This window comes from Ictalurus furcatus, chromosome 13, assembly GCF_023375685.1.
Source record: "Ictalurus furcatus strain D&B chromosome 13, Billie_1.0, whole genome shotgun sequence".
NCBI lineage: Eukaryota > Metazoa > Chordata > Actinopteri > Siluriformes > Ictaluridae > Ictalurus > Ictalurus furcatus.
Window position 1 is genome coordinate 20684733 of NC_071267.1, and position 23061 is coordinate 20707793.

General features: G+C 42.0%; 1 protein-coding gene across 1 annotated transcript in view; it reads right to left on the reverse strand.

The window, feature by feature from the left end:
* The window catches only part of usp54b (ubiquitin specific peptidase 54b), an 85286-nt gene that overhangs the window by 38447 nt on the left and 23778 nt on the right, over positions 1 to 23061 (reverse strand). The gene's annotated exons all lie outside the window — the stretch shown is intronic.

Sequence of the window (23061 nt, forward strand, 5' to 3'; positions counted from 1 at the left end):
GAATACATGATTCAGATTAAACAAACAATATGTTCTATACAGACACAAATACAGCTATAAATAAAGAGCAGTGGTGCCTGAACGATTAAGGCTTTGGGTTACTGATCAGAAGGTTGGGGGTTCAAGCTGCCACTGGGGCTCTTTAGCAAGGTCCTTAACCCCCTCTGCTCCAGGGGTGCTGTATCATGACTGACCCTGTGCAACTTCCTAATAAGCTGGGATATGTGAAGAAAATACTGTACTTCACTGTACTGTAATGTATATGTGATTTTGTGATTTCTTTCTAAGACAAGGTTATAAGCCGGAAAGATTCACAGGGCACCTGGCTGAGACTAGAGGTGTGCATTGGAACCGGGTTCCTGCAGGACGCAACAAAAAATTGCACGAGCTGGAGTTTTCTTTTCTTTCATACAGGTGTAAACCAGCAGTCTGATGTGAAGCTTGTGGGACAAAAAAAGCCCACGTTCATTAACATGCGATGCATTTACAGCATCCTTAGTACCTGCCTGGTCAGGGGTGCGGTGCTTTCAATTAGCCTATTAGTTTGTATATATATTTTGGGAAAAAGAACAAACTAAATTCCTTTAGCTAAAAATATCGTAGGCACAAACACAAATAATAACTGTGCGAGAGGGATTTAAGAATGCAAAATATATAAATAGATTACATCCATCCATCTATTTTCCATACCGCTTATCCTACACAAGGTCACGGGGGAACCTGGAGCCTATCCCCTATTCCTTGGGTCACAAGGCAGGGGACACCCCGGACACACACCATGAACAATTTGTGAATGCCAATCAGCCTACAACAGATGTCTTTGGACTAGGGAGGAAAACGGAGTATGCAGAGGAAGCCCTCGAAGCACAAGCTCAGCGTACACAGAGCCGAGGCAGGATTTGAATCCCCAACCGTGGAGCAAGGCAAACGTACTAATCACTAAGCCACCATGCCCCCAGACATTACATTTAAAAAATAAATAAATAACAAAAAAAAAAACAACTTCTGGTTTAGGCCACACCCACATTGGGTCTCACATGTAGCACTAAACAGATACAGATACTATCATTGTTTTAACCCCCTATAAATTATACACATGCTTTGTTCTGGAGTTGTTCTGTATGAAAAGGAGAAGCATTTGTCTGTGGTTTAAAGTTACTGTAGCCCATTATTTGAGCAGTTTTAAACAGAGCCATTGTTTAAAACTGTCAATAGATAATCCATCACCCTGTCCATCAGTACTGGGGCTGCTATTGAACCCTCTAAACAAGTGCTGTAACAGAATGGCCTCTCATCTCAGCAAAGCTGATAAGCAGCACTAATGGACTAAAAACACTGACATTAGCAACTACTGCGATGGCAATGGTGACACAATGGCTTTACCACTAGATTTTACCTCTGGTGTGCTGGACATCCAAATATATCTGGAAAGGATAACAGGAGCAGCAATCACCACACACATGCACACACACACACACACACACACACCGGATATGTTAGTAAGCGTACAGTAGAAATAAGGGTGCTCCTTAGGGGGGTGGGCTGATGGCACTGGAACAGATAATGCAAAGAGATGACTGCAGTACTGCACCAACACAAGCCAGAATGTAGAGAGGGAGGGGATGTGAGAGGCAGAGGGGTAGCTATCTCACTGAGTGAGAGCTAGATGAAGGCAAATTCCCCCACTCCATCACTCCCATCCTCTAATCATGCAAGTGAGCCTCTGCACAGAATACGGAATCATTTTCACCAGCCGACATTTTTAATGTCCTTCACCCAGCACACACACACACTTACTCATAATCTCACTCCGTCATACTTTCCTTCAAATACACAGATGCCCGCTTCCACTTACGCACCCCTTCGCTGCCTCATTCTCTGCTCTAATAAGGGCAGATATGGGTCTAGTGGGTGTGTATGTGTGTGAAGATGTTTTTATACCTATGATTATTTATAGGCTTGTTTTTGTCTTAACACGGAGGAATTTCTTCTATATTACACTGCACGTTTATCCATCACTTCTTCTGTAGAGGAACTCCAAAAGATAACACTCCTAGAAATAAAGGATTCCTCAAAGGTTCTCTGAACAGGTTTTATCTGAACTATTTTATAACACATGGTGTATCCAGTACCCAGGTTTACTTAGGGTGAATCCGTAGTGTTTGGAGCAGTCCCAGGACACACTGGGTCAAGAAAACAGCTTTCACACTTGAACAAACCAAACTCTTCAATTCAAAGTGCTCAGGTCTGGGGGAAGAAAAAAAAAAGCTTCAGTGTGAAAATGCTTGGAGACTCCCCTTTCACTGAGGCAGCTCTGCAAAATAAGCTTCTGCTGATGGAGCTGTGAAGTGTGGAGAGAATGAGATTGTTATTCACACAAGATCAAAGTCAGTCCGCCCATCCCAGAGCTGCAACAAACTCACCCGTCTGCACCGGAACCACGCAATAAGAGAGAGAGAAAAAAACCTACATACAGAAACACACACATATACACACGCTGTGCACTTCATTGTTAGCTGCAGGCCCTGAGGCATTATCTGTGAGATGTTAACCTCCACTCAAAGACACAAGACACCAACATATTATCTGCACTGCTCCAACTCACAAGGACACTGAGAACACACACACACACACACACACACGCTAGATAATTAACTGCATATTCTAATTTCTAGCACTAATTAACAAAATGTTCCAATGCAAATCCCCAAAAAGATAGCAGTAATGTGTATTCTTACAAATCAGATGAAAGTGATTACTGAGCTCCACGATATACGTACTCTCGACTACTGCACTGTTATTGACTGGATACTTTGGTAAAGGAGAAAAGGTGCAGTAACAAGCATTATTTTACTGCCAAAATTCCACAGCATTCATTACAAGCTACATCAATAACCCTTCAACTCTCATAACGGTGTTCTTTTATTATGGTCAAAAAATATACACATACTCACACACATAAATTTGCTCTGGTTTCACACAAATTTGCTCACCTCTCTTTTTTATAGTTAGCGCGCATACACATTCCAGCATGTTCAAATTGTTTTGTGCTCTTAATCTTCGTTTTTTTTATATAATCATTGCATATGAATGGGTTATGGATTTTGATGCAGTATTCATAACATGAGGTACTGCCTACTAGCTAATTAGTCAATGTTAAGCATTGCTCTAACATTTTGGAACAGCATATATAGTAAAATTTTGTTTCTAAATGAATAGAACACTTGAAAAATCCTTGACTTGATACTAACAATTGACCAGTCATATTACATCCATTTTCTATACCATTTGTCCTACACAGGGTCGTGGGGGAACCTGGAGCCTATCCCAGGGAACTCGAGGTGTGACTTAATCGCACACACGTTCACAAACTACAGACAATTTGGAAATGCCAATCAGTCTACAGTCCATGTCTTTGGACTGGGGAGGAAACCCCCAAAACTATGGGAGAACATGCAAAACCCACACACACGGGGCGGCACCGGGATTTGAACCCCCAACCCGGAGTTGTAAGGCAAGCGTACTAACCACTAAGCCACCGTGCCCCCCGAGCAGTCATATTAATTTTACATGTTCAAAATAAAACACTAAACTACACAACGTTTTAACTGTGCACTTGGTAATGTGTGCATAGTTTATGTACCACGTGCATACTGAAACAATAGGCAATGACTTCTGCCACACTTTGAGCCACAATGAGTTTTTTCTTCTCCCCAATAAAACAAGCGATGAGCCAATTGACATAAGAATCTGGAATGATTAGCACAGGTGTGCTGTACAGATGACTTAAGGTCCTTAATATGAAATAAAATCTATCAAAGTATGATGTGTCTTAGATAACATTAGACAACGTCCAATATTTATTAGGAATGCCATCAACATTTTTTGAAAGAGAATAAAGGATGAAAATGTTGACCTAAAAGGATTAAACAGATCTACAATGATGTCAAATCGAACAATTTATACTGATTATAATTATAAAGCGATTAAATACATTGATTTTTTGCTCAGATGCAGCAGATCAACAGAGAAACTGTCAGATGTGTGGATATTAGGCAAGCGATATGTAAAAGGTTCTACTGAAAATGAAAAACTGCAAAATCACATAAAAATCCAGCATCCAGCTGAGACTTTGCAGTTGGGCGCTGCCGGCCAGCAGTTCCCGACTGCACAGCTAATATTACACCTTCCTGTACTATCCTGTAAACCTGAAATGGTGGAAGTGCTCGATTTCCTGTCTAGTTAAGCAGTTGTTTCTGGATGATTAAATCATCTATCACAATTTTTTAATGATAAATCACAAGCAGGGGTGCACAATGGCTTAGTCGTTGGCATGTTTGCCTCGCACCTCCGGGGTTGGGGTTTCGAATCCCGCTTCCACCCTCTCTACGTAGAGTTTGCATACACTCCCCGTGCTTTAGAGATTTCCTCCACGTACTCCGGTTTCCTCCCTCAGTCCAAAGACATGCGTTGTAAGCTGATCGGCATTTCCAAATTGCCCGTAGTATCAATGTGTGTGAGACTGGGTTGTCCAGGGTGTCCCCTGCCTTGTGCCCTGAGTTCCCTGAGAGAGGCCCCAGGCTCCCCTGTGAGCCTGTGTGGGATAAGCGGTATGGAAAATGGATGGATGGAAATCACAAGCAGGAAAAATTAAGATGCCACATGCCTAGCCAGGACATACAGTATCACTAAGTGCCAGTAATATCTGGGGGGAAAAAAACAAAAAAAAAACCCTGCAAACAATGCATCTGGTCATTTTTGTTTGCTACAATAATGGATTTTATTCAAAATATTGTATTTTCAGTGTAGTTGATGCATGTGGATCATTCGCATAACATTAGTGATTATTAACTGCAGGTTATTTCAGGGAGGAGGTCTGTTTACATTGCAAACTTACCATTAAGGTTTTTAAATCATGTCTCAAAACACACCTCTTTGTTTTAGCTTTTGAATCTGTTTAAATGTAGTATTCTTACTTGTATTGTTATGTGCCATATTTATTTGGTTCAACTGTACAGCACTTTGGTCAACAGTTGTTGTTTTTAAATGTGCTTTATACATAAATGTGACTGACTTACATTCAAAATCCAATCAAAGTCATGAAGTCATGAGTCATGAAGGCTGTAAGATCAGATCTAAGCAAAAAGTGAATGCTGTGCAAGTTGTACTTTCTACCTAATTACCACTGAATCTAATTCTGTTGCTATTTATGTACGGTATGTACCATTCGTTATGTGTATTCTACACAATTTGCCTGCTGAAACAATATTTCCAACAAAGTACCTATCTATCTATCTATCTATCTATCTATCTATCTATCCATCCACCTGCCTGTCTATCTGTCTGCTTTTCTTTTCATTGTCTCACTGAGATCTCCTTTCACTTCTATTTTGGTTGTGACAGTTTGACAACTCTTGCATATTAAAAAGGTGAGGAAAATGTTTACGGTGAAGTTCGTGGGATGTAACAGCTGTCAGATTGCTGATGTTTGACTTGCTTGTGATTCGACGTGTACATAGGTGAGTGACGTGCGGCTTTTTTCTGTCAAGTATTGCTGCCATAGTGTTGCTCACCCAAGTTTTTAAGCATATTTCTGTATGATAATTATAAAAGAATATTGCAGTCATTTTTGACCTTGAAAAACCTAATCCTTAGATTGAATATCGTTAGATCCAGATTGTTATTCCTAGACGATTTTTTTTTTAAATGCCAGAAAACATTTTCAATTCAATTTATTTGTATAGCGTGAATGTGTGCGCGCACGGTACCGTTCCATGTACTGGTGTCTCATCCAGGGTGTATTCATGCCCCACCGTGACCTTGCTCAGAATAAAGAGGTTACTGAAGATGAATGGATGGATCTGTCTGTTGTACAAAACAAAGCCACAGCAGTGACTCATAGCTGGCTTTTGAATTCAGTAGCAACTAAACGAACCAAGTCCAGATTAATTCTTACACAAGCACACAGATCGATCAAGGGTTCTCTTACACACAAGACATCTGCATACATCACTCTTACCAAAACCAATCCATATGAAAATATATGTGGTCCTCATATTTAAGCATACTTTGTACAATATGAGGATGAGGACGGGTTCCATTCTCAGTCTGGTTCCTCTCAAGGTTTCTTCCTTGTATCATCTTAGGGAGTTTTTCCTCACCACCGTCGCCATCGGCTTGCTCAATAGGGATTAATCCACACACTTAAAATCTGTATCCTGTGTTTACATGTTTCTGTAAAGCTGCTTTGAGACAATGTCCATTGTAAAAAGTGCTATACAAATAAAAATTGAATTGAATTGAATATGAGGACAAGTAGTACATTTTAGTGGAATTACTTAGAAATTATAGCACTTCTTCTACAAACTGATTCTATCAATTCCAGCACAGAAAAATATTTAATATGGAAGCTGCTGTTGTCTTATTTTGAAACTTAACAGAGAAAAAAAAACATTTGTTTTATTTTGAGCTCACTATCTTATGGCAGGAGTGCTGATGGAGGACAAAATATACTAGCCACTTAGCTCCACTATTGAGGTGCACATTTAGAAAGATTGTGTATATAGTAAGAATGATATATGCAGGCTCATGTAACAGAAAAGCCTCAGTGGGTGGGAGGGATGACATACTAACTCTCCACATCAATCACAGTGACACTAGCCAATCGTAAACAATCGTGAGCTCATGCATACAGAAGAGGGCAGATAATGCTTCCCTTCTAGTGTGTTACCCCGATCGGTAGGTCGCATGATAGGGGAGAGCTGGCTGACGGGTGGGAATTGGTCAAGAGTAAAATAGAGAGAAAGAAAACAGACGCATAATAGAAATACCATATAGAATGCTACAATGCAAGAGAGACAAACTTAAATTTCATTGTCATTGTTTTGTACACAAAATACGAATATCCAACTTGAAAATTATTTTGACATTAAAGTTTCAATACAACATAGGATGCTCACCTTTAAGCTTTGTGCCAGGGGTGTGCTTGCATTTAGGAGGCAGCCCATTTAAGGAAGCAAGGGGGTTAGGCTCCGTGCAAGGGTCTCAGAGTCTGCTGAGACTCGCACTGTTTTGAATTCCAGCTTGTAAGGAGTCACCCTTCTTTCGTTAACATATTTTTAATCCAATCATCCATTTTCTGTACCATTTATCCTACACAGTGTCGTGGGAAGCCTGAAGCCTATCCCAGGGAACTTAGGGATACCCTGGACGGGGTGCCAACCCATCAAAGGCCACAATCACACACACATTCACACACAATTTAGAGATGCCAATCAGCCTACAATGCATGTCTTTGGACAGGTGGAGGAACCCCCCGAAGCACGGGAGAACATGCTAACTCCGCGCATGCCAGGTGGAGATAGGAATCGAACCCCCAACCCCTGAAATGCGAGGCAAACTTGCTAAAAGCTAATCCATTAATGCTATATCCTTTGCCATTTATTCTTTTACCGTTTTATATAACTGTCATTTTGCCAAGCAATTTCAAATGCTTTTTGTATGAAATGTGCCATATAAATAAAGATTATTGTTATTGTTGTTTTTGTTGTTACAATGTGTTCATTGTGTCCAGCAATAACAAGAATTGCTGCTATAGTGTACAGTCTTTAAGGACAGGTTAATACTAGGACTTAGCCTCTTCTCATCATTTCCATTCCAAAACCCTGAGCTTTAATAATATTTGTGCATGTCTATTTCATTATAATTGGACTTGACAACAACCTAATAAAAAAAAAAACCTAACAAGGCTTTTCCTTCACTAAACAGAATATTTGGATATTTTATTATTTAAATTAGGTTAATACAATTGGGAGATAAATGAGATTTATGGAGCTGTAAACAGCTGTTTATTAACTCTTGACTGTTTAATCTAAAAGTGAAATACACAATAACTCGAACTGTGGTTCGAGACTCCATGGCTCTCTCTCTCTCTGGTGTTGGGTCAAATTCCAGAGAGATTCTCCAGGACTGTGGTAATGGATGGCTTTGAAAATAAAAAGAAAATTTAAAAGCACCAGGAGAGATGGAGAGAAAGGTAAAGGGCAAAAAAGTAGAACTGGGCAAGTCCCTCCTGGGCCTGGCCTCCTGGGTATGTTAGCTAAATGCTAATGCATTTTTAGCAAAGAAAAAAAAGCTTGTACTAGAGATACTAAAAGCAAGGACACATTTTTGTGTGTGTGATGGTGCACCTCTTTCCTGCCTTCACTAAATCATTCAAATGGAGAGTGTAATCTATGATTAGAAGTATATAGATGATTTCTGATGATGATGATATAGATGATCTTCTAGTTCAGGGTTTCTCAAATTATAATAAATGTCAGATCGTTCTCTACAGCATTTTAACTGAGATTTTAATCGTACTTGGTACCCCTGTGTATGTTAGTTATAGTTATGGGTATTACTTTGTCTGTTGCTTGTTTTGTCGATAGTAATGACTTTTCATGACATTTCATGATCCTGGGCGGATCCTGGGCTTTGTTGTATATAGTTGTAATTTAAAAAATATATTTAAAAAGGAGTCATAAAAAATAAAAAATCTAAAATAAATGTCACGGACCTTCTTGGCACAGAATAATCACAATCCAACTATTCGAATATTATCCTCATGACTTAAATGTATACAATAATATTTTGGCTTTTTTATTGCAGCCACAGAGCTCTTTAATCCTGATTTTTTGTTTTGTTTTTGCAGATAGAACATGCTAGGTTAAAGTTGACATTATATATTTACTATTTGCTTTTGAGCTGTTGAGGCTTTGGATACCTGACCAGTCGAAAAGACTAAGCCTGCATCCACATTAATCTGGATAGATCTGAAAGCTGCATTTTCATTTTCTCTCCGTCTACACTAGCGTTTTCAAACGTTTTCCAAAAATTCCTCATCCACACTCAAACTGTGGATTCAATCTGAAAATGCTTACATCCCTATATCCCTGTGCATGCGTAAAAATGTAAGCAGCCTTGGCCTGCATCATTTCCATCAAGTCTTTATTTACTTGTAGTCTCTTTGAATTGATAAGGCAATGTCAAGGAAAAACACAGAGTTTTTTAAATGGACAGACGAAGAGGTGGAACTGTTCCTGCGGGTAACTCAAGACTATAAAGTTGCAAAGTGACATTAATTGTTAATAAAGCTATCAAACTGAATAGCAGGCACAACAACTGCAATACAACATCGTCCACCATATTGTTTGTTTTGAGTTGAATCAGTCAGATGAATGACTGCGCCGCGTGACTTAAAACACGTCATTATTGTTTTAAAGTCTAAGTTTTCTCAGTCCAAACTACAACTTCAAAACAGCGTTTTCAAATTTATTCACTTGGGATGGTATGTTTAAAATGCTCAGTTTTCACTGGACAAAAACGCAGATTCAGGTTTGGATGGAAGGCCAAAACTTGCACAAAATTTCCACAAAACAAAGAAAAAGATGCTTTTTCAAATCTTACAAATGTATTAATGTGGACATCAGCTCTGAGATCCCCTGCTCTAGTTGATGTACAATTGTGGATTTCAATCAGTTGCTCTCATGAATGGGTGTGTATGGGAAATTTATTTCTCAGGATTGCAACTTTAGCGTTAAATATACAAAAAGTGTTTGCTGTGATACTGTGCAGTGGATGTAACCTTCATCTCCAGGTTCAGGAAGTTAATTCCAAGCAGGTTCTCAGGGATCGTGATGCACTTCTCAGCCGTTCTGAGAATGTTCAGATCGATTTGGCTATGATTGGATGATTTTTCTATTTGCCATGACAAGTGCTCCATATTTCCTGTGCCACGTTTGGAATCATTCAACTGTTCAGTGAACTAATCGAAGAGTAAAGTCTTCCAGATCCACTAGGATGGACAGTTCTTTAAAATATTCTTCCCTTCTCTCTCTCTCTCTCTCTCTCTCTTTAAAATGCATCATAGTGTAGTTAATCCTACATTCAATCCTCAGTGTTTTTGTCCTGTCGAATATTCTGCATGTGTAAGAATCAAACTGTTAAGATAAAATTATCTTTATAATAAAAGAATCTCAGTCTGAGAATAATGTTTCCATCCAAATATTTTAGAAGTTGGAATCTGATTTCTAAAAAGTCTGCAAAAGAGAATGTTATATTAAATATTATGTTAATTGATATTTCAGCCTTTCATCCTCAGCAGTGTTCACTGGAGTATATATAACACCTGCAGCTTGTTCCTCAGACAGTCAATGACACTTTAAACAGCCTGCTCAGTCATTCAGTCTTCCCACGTCATTGCAACATTCATGTACAGTACTCTTATGCTGCTCAGTACTCTTATTTCATTGTCATAGAGCCAAGTATGATTACTAGTCTATGTTAGATCTGGTCGTGTTCTGGTCTGTTGTAGTTTTGGTATTGTTCTAGCTTTGAATCTGTATCACTGCCTTCAGCTTGTTTAAAGCTATTTCCTGCTTATCAATAGTTCAAAGTGAGTCTGTTATCTCTGTTATCTGTTCACACCCACTCTCTTTGTCTTCAGTTTAGTGTGAACATGCATGTAGTATCAAATATTTTTTTTCTTTACTTAAAAGAAGAGACATTTTACTGAACAAGGCAACCCTAGCGCGCACAGTGGCTTAGTGGTTAGCAGGTTCGCCTCATGCCGCCAGGGTTAGGGGTTCAGTTCCAGCCATTACCCTGCGTGTGCAGAGTTTGCATGTTCTCGCTGTGCTGCGACAGTTTCCTTCGGGTATTCCGGTTTCCTCCCCCAGTCCAAAGACATGCATGGTAGGCTGATTGGCATGTCCAAAGTGTTTGTAGTGTGCGATGTATTGGCACCCTGTCCAGGGTGTACACCCTTTTATTGGCCTTGTGCCCGATGCTCCATGGGATAGGCTCCAGGTTCCCCGTGACTCTGAAAATGGAAAATGGATGGATGGATGGAAATCCTAGACTGAATCACTTCTGAATTCAGACTAATTTCCACCTTTTGCTACATGATAACCCAGATGTGAGGACACCATTACAAATCTGTGTGTACAGGAAAGCAGTCGTTGCCATAGAAGGAGATCTTAAACTGTGATCTGGGAATAGCTCTTCAAACACTCTGTGTGTATCTGGCTTGACTTAATATCTTCAAGAACTGCAGCTAGAAATGAAATCTTAGTGAGCGATTCCAATATTCTCTATGTGAGTGCGTTCAAGTAAACACACACAACACGATTCTACACTTATTTGCTGTTTGCAGTGAGGAACATATTGCAGTGCACATTAGCAGTGTGAGATCATTAAATTTCAATATGGGTTCTGGTGCGAGAATGGCTGGAGAGCGACACCTGCAACGACTGGAACTCAGGCCTCATGAGCCGACACTAATGGGCCTCTATTAGAGCTATGAGAGTTTCCACGCTGGCATACACAACCCCATGTGGGCACAGAGGAAGCCTGATGGAGCATCGCCGAGCCTCGAATCAGACATGCTGGAGGACACAGGGCTTAGGCTGAGTAAGAAACGGAGGCAATCAGAGAACGAATTTCAGCCATGAGTAATTATGTCCCTGATTGTTTTCAGTCATGCAGGTCTTTTTGACCTTTCTACCAGCAGCAAATCAAAGCAACTAAACTCAACTTATAATCAAAAAGACGTTTCAGCGCTACTGAATGCTGAAAAATTCCCTAGCATTTAAAATAGTGTGTGAATGTTTTAGGGAGACATGACATGGTGTGAGCTGGTCAAACACAGTTAGGGTAAAAAGTTACGACAACACTGTGACTGGATGATTAGTGGTGTTACGACCTCAACGCCTGGTCAGGGATGAGAAGCACACATTTGGCTAACTTGACTTACAATTTTGACAGGATACAACTGAGCAGATGCTGTTACTCAAGGATCCAATGGAATGGAGGCTTTGCAGTGCTGGGATTTAAACTCGCAACCTTCCTATAAGCAGGCCAAAGCCGTAACCACTAAGCCACTAATGTTGATTTTAATTCTTGGGCCATAGAACAGAAAATGTTGGTGGGGTTTGCTGTAGTGAATGTAGCTGATTAGTCAAACACAAGGAAATATGACCAATCCTCTCAACCTTTCCATTTAAAAAAATAAAATAAAAAAACCCAAAAAGTTGTGTTTAGTCATGGTATGATTACTAAATCCTTTTGGAGCATGGCTGTGGGAAATACTGTTCATTCAGCCACCAGAGCATTAGTGAGGTCAGGCACCTACGTTGGGTGAGAAGGCCTGGGACGTGGTCAGTGTTCCATCCAGTGTTCATCCCAAAGGTGTTCAGTGGGGTTGAGGTCAGGGCTCTGTGCAGGCCACTGTTCTTCTACTCCAACCATAGCAAACCATGTCTTTATGGACCTCACTTTGTACACAGGAGCACTATCATGTTGGAACAGGTTTGGTTCCCTTAGGTCCAGTGAAGAGAGATCTCAATGTTACAGCATACAAAGACATTCTAGGCAATTGTGTGCTTCCAATGTTGTGGAGAAGAACCACAAATGGGAGAAGTTTGGAGAAGAACCACAAATGGGAGAAGTTTGGAGAAGAACCACAAATGGGTGTGATGGTCAGGTGTCCACATACTTTTGACCATATAGTTTATATTAACACTGAGGTTCCATAGAGCAACCTAAAGGGTTCTTTGCTTTGTCCTCTCGGAGAGCCGTTCAGGTTCTATGTAGAATCCTTCACCATAATGTTTCACTTTATATAAAAAGGTTCAAAGTAGAACCGCTTTATAAAGGTTGTCCTTTAGGAAACCTTTTCTAAGAGTGCAGTAACATGTCACATGTGTTAATGGCACAAGCAGAATGTGTAATGTCTTGCCTCACATCCGTTCCCTCCAGTACAGACAAAAAGCCTCTCCGAGCTACAAGGTTAAATCCTGAGCTTGGGTTACTCTTTGTGTCCAATTTTAATATATTTTCCCTATGTGGGGTTCATCTGGGTTCAATGGTTCCCTCTCACCTCCCAAAACATGCCAGTGAGTGGACTGGTTACACTAAACTGCCCCTAAGTGTGAAGATGTGTATGATGCCCTAAGATTGACTAGCATTCTATTTACAGTGTATTCCCACATTACACCCAGTGTTCCCAGGACAAGCTCCATATCCACCAAAACCCTGACCAGGATAACGTCTGACACAACACAGATCTTGCACATGAACACAGGACATGAAAATTGCTTAAAGCACACCACCATAAATTGTCACCAAAAGCTTTTACAGAGCTATTCTGTTAATTAGAGGATGCCAGGAAAGCAGTTTATCAGCCAATACCCAGAGCTCTAATATCAGCATCATATCTTAAAAATAGATTGCTGTATTGCTACCATAACTTGTAAGAAAATCGCAATGATAGTGTAACCTGAAGGTCATCAAGTAAAAGAGAACAAATAACTTTTCAGTCTTGTTTCCCAAACACACTGCATCCAGCGATCCATCCCTCAGCTCCCAAACGTCTTTGTTTTTTTTTCTGCTGCTCCAAGCGAATGTCAAAGCATCACTCCACACTTCTACTAACCCTTTTATGTGCTTAGCCAGATTGTAAGACTGGAAACTAAAAGCGTTTATTTTATTTTTATTTTTTAACAGAATATGGAAATTTCATTAATGCATGCAAAGAGGATTAATACAGCGTGTGAGAATGAGAAAACAGAACATGAAGGACAAAGAGAAGCACGGAGACAATCAGAGAAAATGAGAGAGGAAACAGAGTGAGATATGGCAGATCATACTTGACGCTCATAAATCATAGCGTGTATGTGGATGGTCGTGAGATGTATGACCATTATTATACATCAGCTCGCTCTACAGAGGCCAGATCCAGTGCATGCTTTCTGCTGTCTCAGCATCTCAGCCACACAAATAAGGAAGGGAGAGAGACAGAGAGCGGACCAGATGTATGAACATGAGGAGGATCAGTGCAAAACATGACTCGATGAAGCCGCAAAGTCATCGTCTGGCATTTCCGTTCATTTTAATAAAGTTCATCATGCTGGAACCGCCTAAATGCACTCTGTACACACACAATATTAAATATCATGTAGGAAGGATATATGGATTATGCAATCATACAAAACCAAAAAAGTTGGGACAGTATGGAAAAAGCAAAAAAAAACCAAGAGTAATTTGAAAATTCAGTTCACCCTGTAGTATATTCAAAACACATTATTAACACATTATTTGATGTTTTACTTTGTGAATTTAAATTATTTTTTGAAAATATACACTCATTTCAAATCTGATGACTGCAACACACTTCAAAAAAGTTGGGACAGTCAACTGTTTACCACTGTGTAACATCACTTTTTCTTTTAATAACACTTATTAAGTGTTTGGGCGCTGAAGACACCGGTTGGTTAAGTTTAGCAAGAAGAATTTTCCCCCATTCATCCATTATGTATTGCTTCAGCTGCACAACTGTACAGGGCCTTCATTGCCTTATTTTGTGATTCATAATGCACCACACACCCTCAATCGGAGACAGGTCAGGACTGCAGGGAGGCCATGCTAGCACCCGCACTCTCTGCTTACGCAACCATGCACTTGTAATCCGGGCAGAATGTGGTTTGGCGTTGTCCTGCTCTGGATAGTAGCATATGTTGCTCCAAAATGTGTACATATCTTTCTGCATTAATGGGGCCCTCACAGACGTGCAAGTTACCCATGCCATGGGCACTGACACACCCCCATACCATGACAGATGCTGGCTTTTGGACCTGACGCTGATAACAGCTTGGATGGTCCTTTTCCTCTTTGGCCCGGAGAACACGACGGCTGTTTTGTCCAAAAACTATTTGAAATGTTGAATCATCGGACCACAACACACTATTCCACTGTGCTGCTGTCCATCTCAGATGAGACCGAGCCCAGAGAATTCGGCAGTGCTTCTGGACTGTGTTGATGTACGGCTTCTGCGTTGCATAGTAAAGCCTTAACTTGCATATGTGGATGCAGCGGCGAATGGTGTTTCTGACAAAGGTTTACCAAAGTATTCCTGAGCCCATGTCAGGATATCCATTACAGATTCATTACAGTTTTTAAGACCGTGACGTCTAAGGGATCGGAGATCCCTTAGACGCGCATTTAGAAGTTTAATTACGCGCATTTAGAAGTGGTTTTCGGCCTTGCCCTTTACGCACCGAGATTTGACCAGATTCCTTGAAGTTTTTAATTATATTGTGCACTGTAGAAAGTGAAATGTCCAAAATCCTACCACCTTTTTTGGAGGCTCCTTATATACTATGATTAGACGATTGCCTCACCTGTTTCACATCACCTTCTTTCACATCACTATTAGTCCTAAACTGCCCCTGTCCCAACTTTTTTTGGAACGTGTTGCATGTATCAATTTCAAAATAAACATTTATCGAAAAAAAAAACTATGCAGTTGATTAAGTAAAACATCAAGTAACTTGTCTTTATATGTGTTTTTGTTTAAATACAAGTCAAAGTCGTCACGAATCGTGACGGAGCAGAGATAGGACGGATGCAAGTGCCGGATGAACAGTTGTTTATTAGAAAGAGAGACAGGCAGACAAATCCAAAACGTGATCCAAAACGTAATCCACAAACATGCAAGAGGTCAGGCGACTGGCAAACAGGCATACACGGGGCAAGGCAGGAATCTAGGTCGATAAACAAAACAAGAAACGAACTATGACGAGGGACTGGAAGCGGATAATCCAGCGCGAACTAACTCTAAACATGGACCGTGACTATGACTATGATCCAAACTAAACTAACTCTAAACATGGACCGTGACTATGAATACGCTACGAACTTAACTAACTCTAAAGTATTAATCTTCCCCCTTGTGTGCTGGGAGGCGCGCGGTATATATGCAGACATAATCAGCGTCTAAACTGCTAGCAGCTGAGAGCAATACAGACCCACGTGAAATCCCAGCCAATGACAGGACAGGGAGGAGACATGACAGAAACATAAACAAAACACACGTGTCCAGATGTCACTACGGTCAACAACGGAAAAGCAGGTGCTCGCGCATTCGCGCTTAAAGCACGCTGCTTCAAGGGGGAATAGTGACAGAACCCCCCCCCCAAAGGCACTCCTCCCGGGGTGCCATGAGTCATCCCCTTTCATTGGCGGCCCCGGCCCCCTGGGCTGAATGTCCCAAGCAGAGCCAGGAAACTCACGGTGCTCTTGGCGGCGCAGGGAAGCAGAGCGACGTCCTCGGCATAGCAGGGAAGCAGAGCGACATCCACAGCCGGGCAGGCAGGCTAAGCAAAGTCCTCAGCGGAGCATGAAGGCAGAGCGATGACCACAGCAGGGCAGGCGGGCTGAGCGAAGTCCTCGGCGGAGCATGAAGGCAGAGCGACGTCCTCGGCGGAGCATGAAGGCAGAGCGAAGTCCTCGGCGGAGCATGAAGGCAGAGCGACCTCCACAGCCGGGCAGGCAGGCTGAGCGAAGTCCTCGGCGGAGCATGAAGGCAGAGCGACCTCCACAGCCGGGCAGGCAGGCTGAGCGAAGTCCTCGGCAGAGCATGAAAGCGGAGGGACGACCCCAGCTGAACTGGAAGGCAGAGCGAAGTCCCCTGTAAGGCCAGGGAGAGGAGCGTGGGTCTCCGTGCGGCCAGGGAGAGGAGCATGGGTCTCCGTGCGGCCAGGGAGAGGAGCGTGGATCTCCGTGCGGCCAGGGAGAGGAGTGTGGGTCTCCTTGAAGCAGTAGGGGGGAACGACGCTTGCCATGGAGCCGGAAGGCTGAGCGACGACCTCAGCTGAACAGGGGGGCTGAGCGACGACCACAGCTGGGCAGGGGGGCTGAGCGACGACCTCAGCGGAACAGGCGGGCTGAGCGACGACCTCAGCTGAACAGGGGGGCTGAGCGACGTCCACAGCTGAACAGGGAGGCTGAGCAACGTCCTCAGCTGAACAGGGAGGCTGAGCGACGTCCACAGCTGAACAAGGAGGCTGAGGCTCTGAGGTCACCAGGTGAACCTTGGGCATGGGCGGAGCTTGGCTGGCCGTGTTAGCAGACTCAGGCGCAGGCGGAGCTTGGCTGGCCGTGTCAGCAGACTCGGGCGCGGGCGGAGCTTGGCTGGCCGTGTCAGCAGACTCGGGCGCGGGCGGAGCTTGGCTGGCCGTGTCAGCAGACTCGGGCGCGGGCGGAGCTTGGCTGCCGTGTCAGCAGACTGGGGCGTGAGTGGAACTTGGCTGGGCGTGTCAGCAGACTGGGGCGTGAGCGGAACTTGGCTGGGCGTGTCAGCAGACTGGGGCGTGAGCAGAGCTTGGCTGGGCGTGTCAGCAGACTGGGGCGTGAGCAGAGCTTGGCTGGGCGTGTCAGCAGACTGGGGCGTGAGCAGAGCTTGGTCAACTGGATCAGCAGGCTTGAACGTGAGCTCAGGGACGTGAGACTTGACTTGGACCTCAGGGACGTGAGACTTGACTTGGACCTCAGGGACGTGAGGCTTGACTTGGACCTCAGGGATGTGAGGCTTGACTTGGACCTCAGGGACGTGAGGCTTGACATGGACTTGGACCTTAGGGACTTGAGACTTGACTGGGACTTGGACCTTAGGGACTTGAGACTTGACTTGGATTTCAGGGACTGGAGACTTGACTTGGACCTCAGGGACTTGAGACTTGACTTGGATTTCAGGGACTGGAGACTTGACTTGGACCTCAGGGACTTGAGACTTGACTTGGACTTCAGAGCCTGGAGGCTTGACTTGGACTTCAGAGCCTGGGGGCTTGACTTGGACCTCAGAGACTGGGGGCTTGACTTGGACCTCAGAGACTGGAGGCTTGACCTGGATCTCAGGGACTGGAGGCTTGACTTGGATCTCAGGGACTTGAGACTTGACTTGGATCTCAGGGACTTGAGACTTGACTTGGATCTCAGGGACTTGAGACTTGACTTGGATTTCAGAGTTGAGCTCTGCATGAAGTTGCCTGTAGTAGTAGGTAAACGGCAGGGCAGGTTCGCCTGCCAGACTTACCCCCCTGAGAAGTTGTTCTAGCTCGTCCTTCGCCTCCGGACTCCCGAATCGCACCATGAATTCCCCCACAAACTGTTCTACACTGTCCAGGTTCCTACAGTGCTTATTCAGTTTGAGCTGCACCCATTGACAGGCCGGTCCAAAGAACCGGGACCACATGAATTGGAGCCATTGCTTCTCCTCTGGCTTAGCGTCTAACAGGCTGGCGAAATAGTATTGACAGTCTACCAGAAAATATTCAGGGGCACCGAAAAATCCGTCAAATGGATCAGGAAGCTCCATAAATGTCCATTGTGGGAAGTGGACTGAGTCCATAGCGGGGACGGTTGGCGTCGACTTCCGGGTTCTGCGTCTCCTCCGTTCTCCTGCTGCATCCATGTTTCGGCGGAAGATTCTGTCACGAATCGTGACGGAGCAGAGATAGGACGGATGCAAGTGCCGGATGAACAGTTGTTTATTAGAAAGAGAGACAGGCAGACAAATCCAAAACGTGATCCAAAACGTGATCCAAAACGTAATCCACAAACATGCAAGAGGTCAGGCGATTGGCAAACAGGCATACACGGGGCAAGGCAGGAATCTAGGTCGATAAACAAAACAAGAAACGAACTATGACGAGGGACTGGAAGCGGATAATCCAGCGCGAACGAACTCTAAACATGGACCGTGACTATGACTATGATCCAAACTAAACTAACTCTAAACATGGACCGTGACTATGAATACGCTACGAACTTAACTAACTCTAAAGTATTAATCTTCCCCCTTGTGCGCTGGGAGGCGCGCGGTATATATGCGGACATAATCAGCGTCTAAACTGCTAGCAGCTGAGAGCAATACAGACCCACGTGAAATCCCAGCCAATGACAGGACAGGGAGGAGACATGACAGAAACATAAACAAAACACACGTGTCCAGATGTCACTACGGTCAACAACGGAAAAGCAGGTGCTCGCGCATTCGCGCTTAGAGCACGCTGCTTCAAGGGGGAATCGTGACGAAAGTACATTTACAAATAACTCCTATTTGTTTTTATTAGCATTTTCCATACTGTCCCAACTTTTTCAGAATTGGGGTTGTACATGGGAAAAAAAAGAAAGAAAGAAAAACCCAGTTTCACTAGGGGTGTTTTGATTGATTGATCATTATCTGATGATGATCGGAGTCTCTTTTTTTTCAATATAATAATTGCAAAAGCTGTTTAAAATGTGTGTGAGGATGCCTCATTTAACGTTATTGTCTTTTAACTACTGATGAGCTTAAAATGAAAATAATGATCTGAAAATTCACACTAATGGCAAAAAAAAAAGACCTCAGTGGTTCAAACTGGAAACTACATCAAATCTGATACCAATCCAGAGCTTCAGGCTATACAGTACTTAGTATTGGATTTGCGCATATTCACACCTCAGTTGTCATCACGCTCATATACTGACACATGGACACCCACGGCAGGCACACTTGCTCACCACATGTAGAAAACATCCACACGCATCACCTTATGTCTGCTTCTCAGGACGTGACCTCCTCCGGCCTGTCAACACGAGATTCATGCTGCACCAGAAGGCTCCCCTGCTCTCATATGCCACCGCAGATTGTTCACTGGGTTCTCATCTGAGTCATCTTTAAAAGCCCTGAAGGCCAAACGGCTTCCCTACAGAGCCTCCAAATCAGGCCCAGACAGATCAACAAGTCTCTGCAAACCATGTCTCTCTTCATTTGTGCTGCTTCAAACTAATAACTGGAATCAGCGGGAGCAGGTGGTCAGATATGAAGCTCATGGGACAAAGAAAGGTCACATTTATTCATTCAGGAGAGAGTACTGAGTGCTGTGCAACACATTTACCACATTCATTCATTCATTCATTCATTCATTCATACAGTAAGTGCTTCACTCTGGTGAGGGTCACAGTGAAACAATAAAGGAATAAATTCTAATAAATTGAAACAATAAAGGAAATACATAAAAAAAATATCACAGGCAGGTGCAAACAAAAATAACAATTGCAGAACGGATGAGATCAGTCAGACTTTCTCCAGGTGAGGATTGAGAAAACATAAACAAACTAGAGCTGCAACAACTAATTGATAAAATCGCTAATAATCGATTATGAAAATCAATGTCAACGAATCTCATTATCGAGTAGTTGGTCTGTGCGCGGCACGGGGTATGTTTACTCACTATGTTACTTCTGTTCTGAAAACACATTTCGGAGAGTAAATACTAAAATTGTGTCCCAAATGACGTACTATACACTTACACTATGCACTGTGTCCTCTACCGTATAGTGTGTGAATTTTAGAAAGGTGATATTTTCTCAAATGGAACACTGGCGTGTGTTTTACTAACCGGAAGTATAAGCCGTTTCCCAGTCGACGGCACCTGACGTCAAACACACGTAATGCGTCGCCGCTAGCTTTAGCAGATACCCAGAGTCAACGACAATAAAGTTCTTGTTTATCGTTTATGTCACTGTAACCTTTTATACCCAACATGACCTCAGTCACCATCAGACGGAGGCATAAGGCAGGGGCGCATTTTAGATTAAATGCTACATAGAAGACTGTAACCTGTAAACAAGTGGAGCTTGTGTAGCATGGAAGCACGACAGTGATGCAGGAGCACAGGCAGGGGAAACTGGTGCAAGTTGCTTAAAAGGTTTAGTTTAATTTAAGTTTATTGGCATTATATGGTGTATTTGCACACTTACAGTGTAACTTCTGCATTTTATTATAACGGAAGTGATGTGTAAGGTACGAGGCCGCGTTGCTCCTCACTCGCGGTGTAGATGCGGTGATACACAGTGGGAGCGCAAGTAAGATCTGTAATGTCTAATTAAATCATTATGATCAAAGCAAACACAACTAAAACAATATGTCTAAAAAGCAGTGAGTAACAGGAACCACAAGGTGCAGTGAAAGTGAGATTTTATCATTAATTTATCACTGTAGTTTGATTATCAGTGCTTTTTATATTATTATACTTATTATATTAATAAACTATTATATATAGTTTACTATATAGTTTATTATACTTTATTATATTTAGTATATATACACACACTTTACATTAACACAACTGTTTGTCCAATTTTACAAAATGGAAAGGTTTGTAATTTTATCAGTTTTATATAAGTGTTTATATTTATAAACATTATAAATCGATTAATCGATTATGAAAATAATAGTTAGTTGCTGCCCTAAAACAAACAAACAAACAAACAAACAAACAAAACAGTCATGCACACTTGACACTTCTGCTGAACAAGTAATATTCTTTACAAAATTGTAAAAGAGAAGCTCGATTCTTTACAAAATAGGGAAGACCCATTAATACAACAGAAAAGGACAGATGGGTGTAAAAAGTGTGTTTACACTTGGCCAAAATATGTGAAAAGGTACACACTAAGTTGATCTGTTTGCCTTTTTTTTTTTTTTTTTGCCTTTTTAAAATAATTTTTATCAACACTCTAGTGGCAAAGGCCTTAGTGCTGGAATATCTGCAAAAGAGGTGGTTGAATAAGATTTTTATGAAGAAGCAAGCCCCTAACCACTGTTTTAAAGAAAACTCCACCAAATGTACCGAACCTGGGGCAAACAGCTGCGAGTCAGGGAAAGGAAAAAAAAAAGCCAAAAGCGTGAAAATTACCCAAGAGACTTTATAACAGTTCACTCAAAACTCACTTATAATGTAAGTCTAAGGGCAGTTGTTAAAGCAGTCATAAACATTTAATTCATCCTTTCAGAGATGGGACTTAGCTTATGTTACACAGTTCTAGTGCAAGTAACTGAAACTGCTTTTTACTTGAAACTGCTTTTCATTCTGTCTTTATTGTTAGAGTGTAACCGTTTCAGTTATGAATTCAAGAGATACATTAATGTTCATTGATGAAATTCAGAATCTGCAACATGATTTCCATTATTAGTGAGTTTCAAGTAGGTTTTTCAATCTTTTCTCAGTACCAGGAAATGTGTCGTCATTCTCGTCTACGGTAATCCATGGTGAATTGGGATAAAAAAAAAAATTTAAACACTTTTTTAAGAAAGAAGTCAGAGTAAGCAAAGTGTAAATCATTGCTTTAACTGCCAAAGCCATTGAGATAACATTTTTGGTACGAAATAGTCAAGGTAACAGGTAGTCGTAGCAACACTGAGAATTGGCAAGCAGCTGAAGAAGTCAGTAGAGATTAAAAAAAGTGTCAGCAGTCAACAAAAATACATCTAAAAAGACCAAAAAGGAGGTAAAAAAAAACCTGAAAGGATGACAAAGCTGCTCTATCCATCGGAACTTTTCGAGTATTCTCCACTCATGCCAACCCTTTTATCCAGTGAGGTGAATGGAATATAATATGAAATATCTGATGTGTTGTTATTTTTGGGAATAAACATCCAAGTAAAAATGACAAGAAGCCCTTTTCATGTGGAGCCACAGCTAAAATTACAGTCACCCAAAAAAAAAACCTGTCAGCTTTTAGGCTTCTTCCAGCCAGACGAGGCTCATAAATATCTTCCCCATTTAAAGCGCAGGAAACACTAGCATAAGATGTTGTGCGAGACGAAGATTTGTGCACGTTATTCAAGATATGAAACATGATTTACCCTACAGCGCTTTGTCTTGCCAACTTTTTCTGATGCTTCTTCTTCATTCACTCCCAGAAACAATGTCTCTCAATAGACACAGTAAGCAGAGGAAAGAAAAAAAAGTAGAGAGAGGGAAAGAGAGATGATGAGGGTGATGAAGATGAACTAAATTCCATTAGGGAGAGCGAGACAGTGAATCAGCTTCCCTTCTCCAGACAGCCACAGAGTGAATGCTAGCAGGAGCACTACACTATCTGTTCATATCATAAAAATCATGGAATGTGAAAACTGTTCCGTTCTTTATCAAAGAATCGCACAATGAAGCCAGTGCAATGTTATAACTTCTTTATAAACATCTTTATAAATCTTAACATTTCAGAGTTTTTTTTTCAGATTTACCAGAAGTCTTTTTTTCCACGCGTGATCAGCAGGTTCAGACTTACATTCCACACAATTTTACATACAATTATAGTACATACACTATATGGGCAAAAGTTCATGGACACCTAACCATCACACTCCTATGTACTTTCTGAACATCCCATTCCCGATTTACTCGTCTTGCTGTT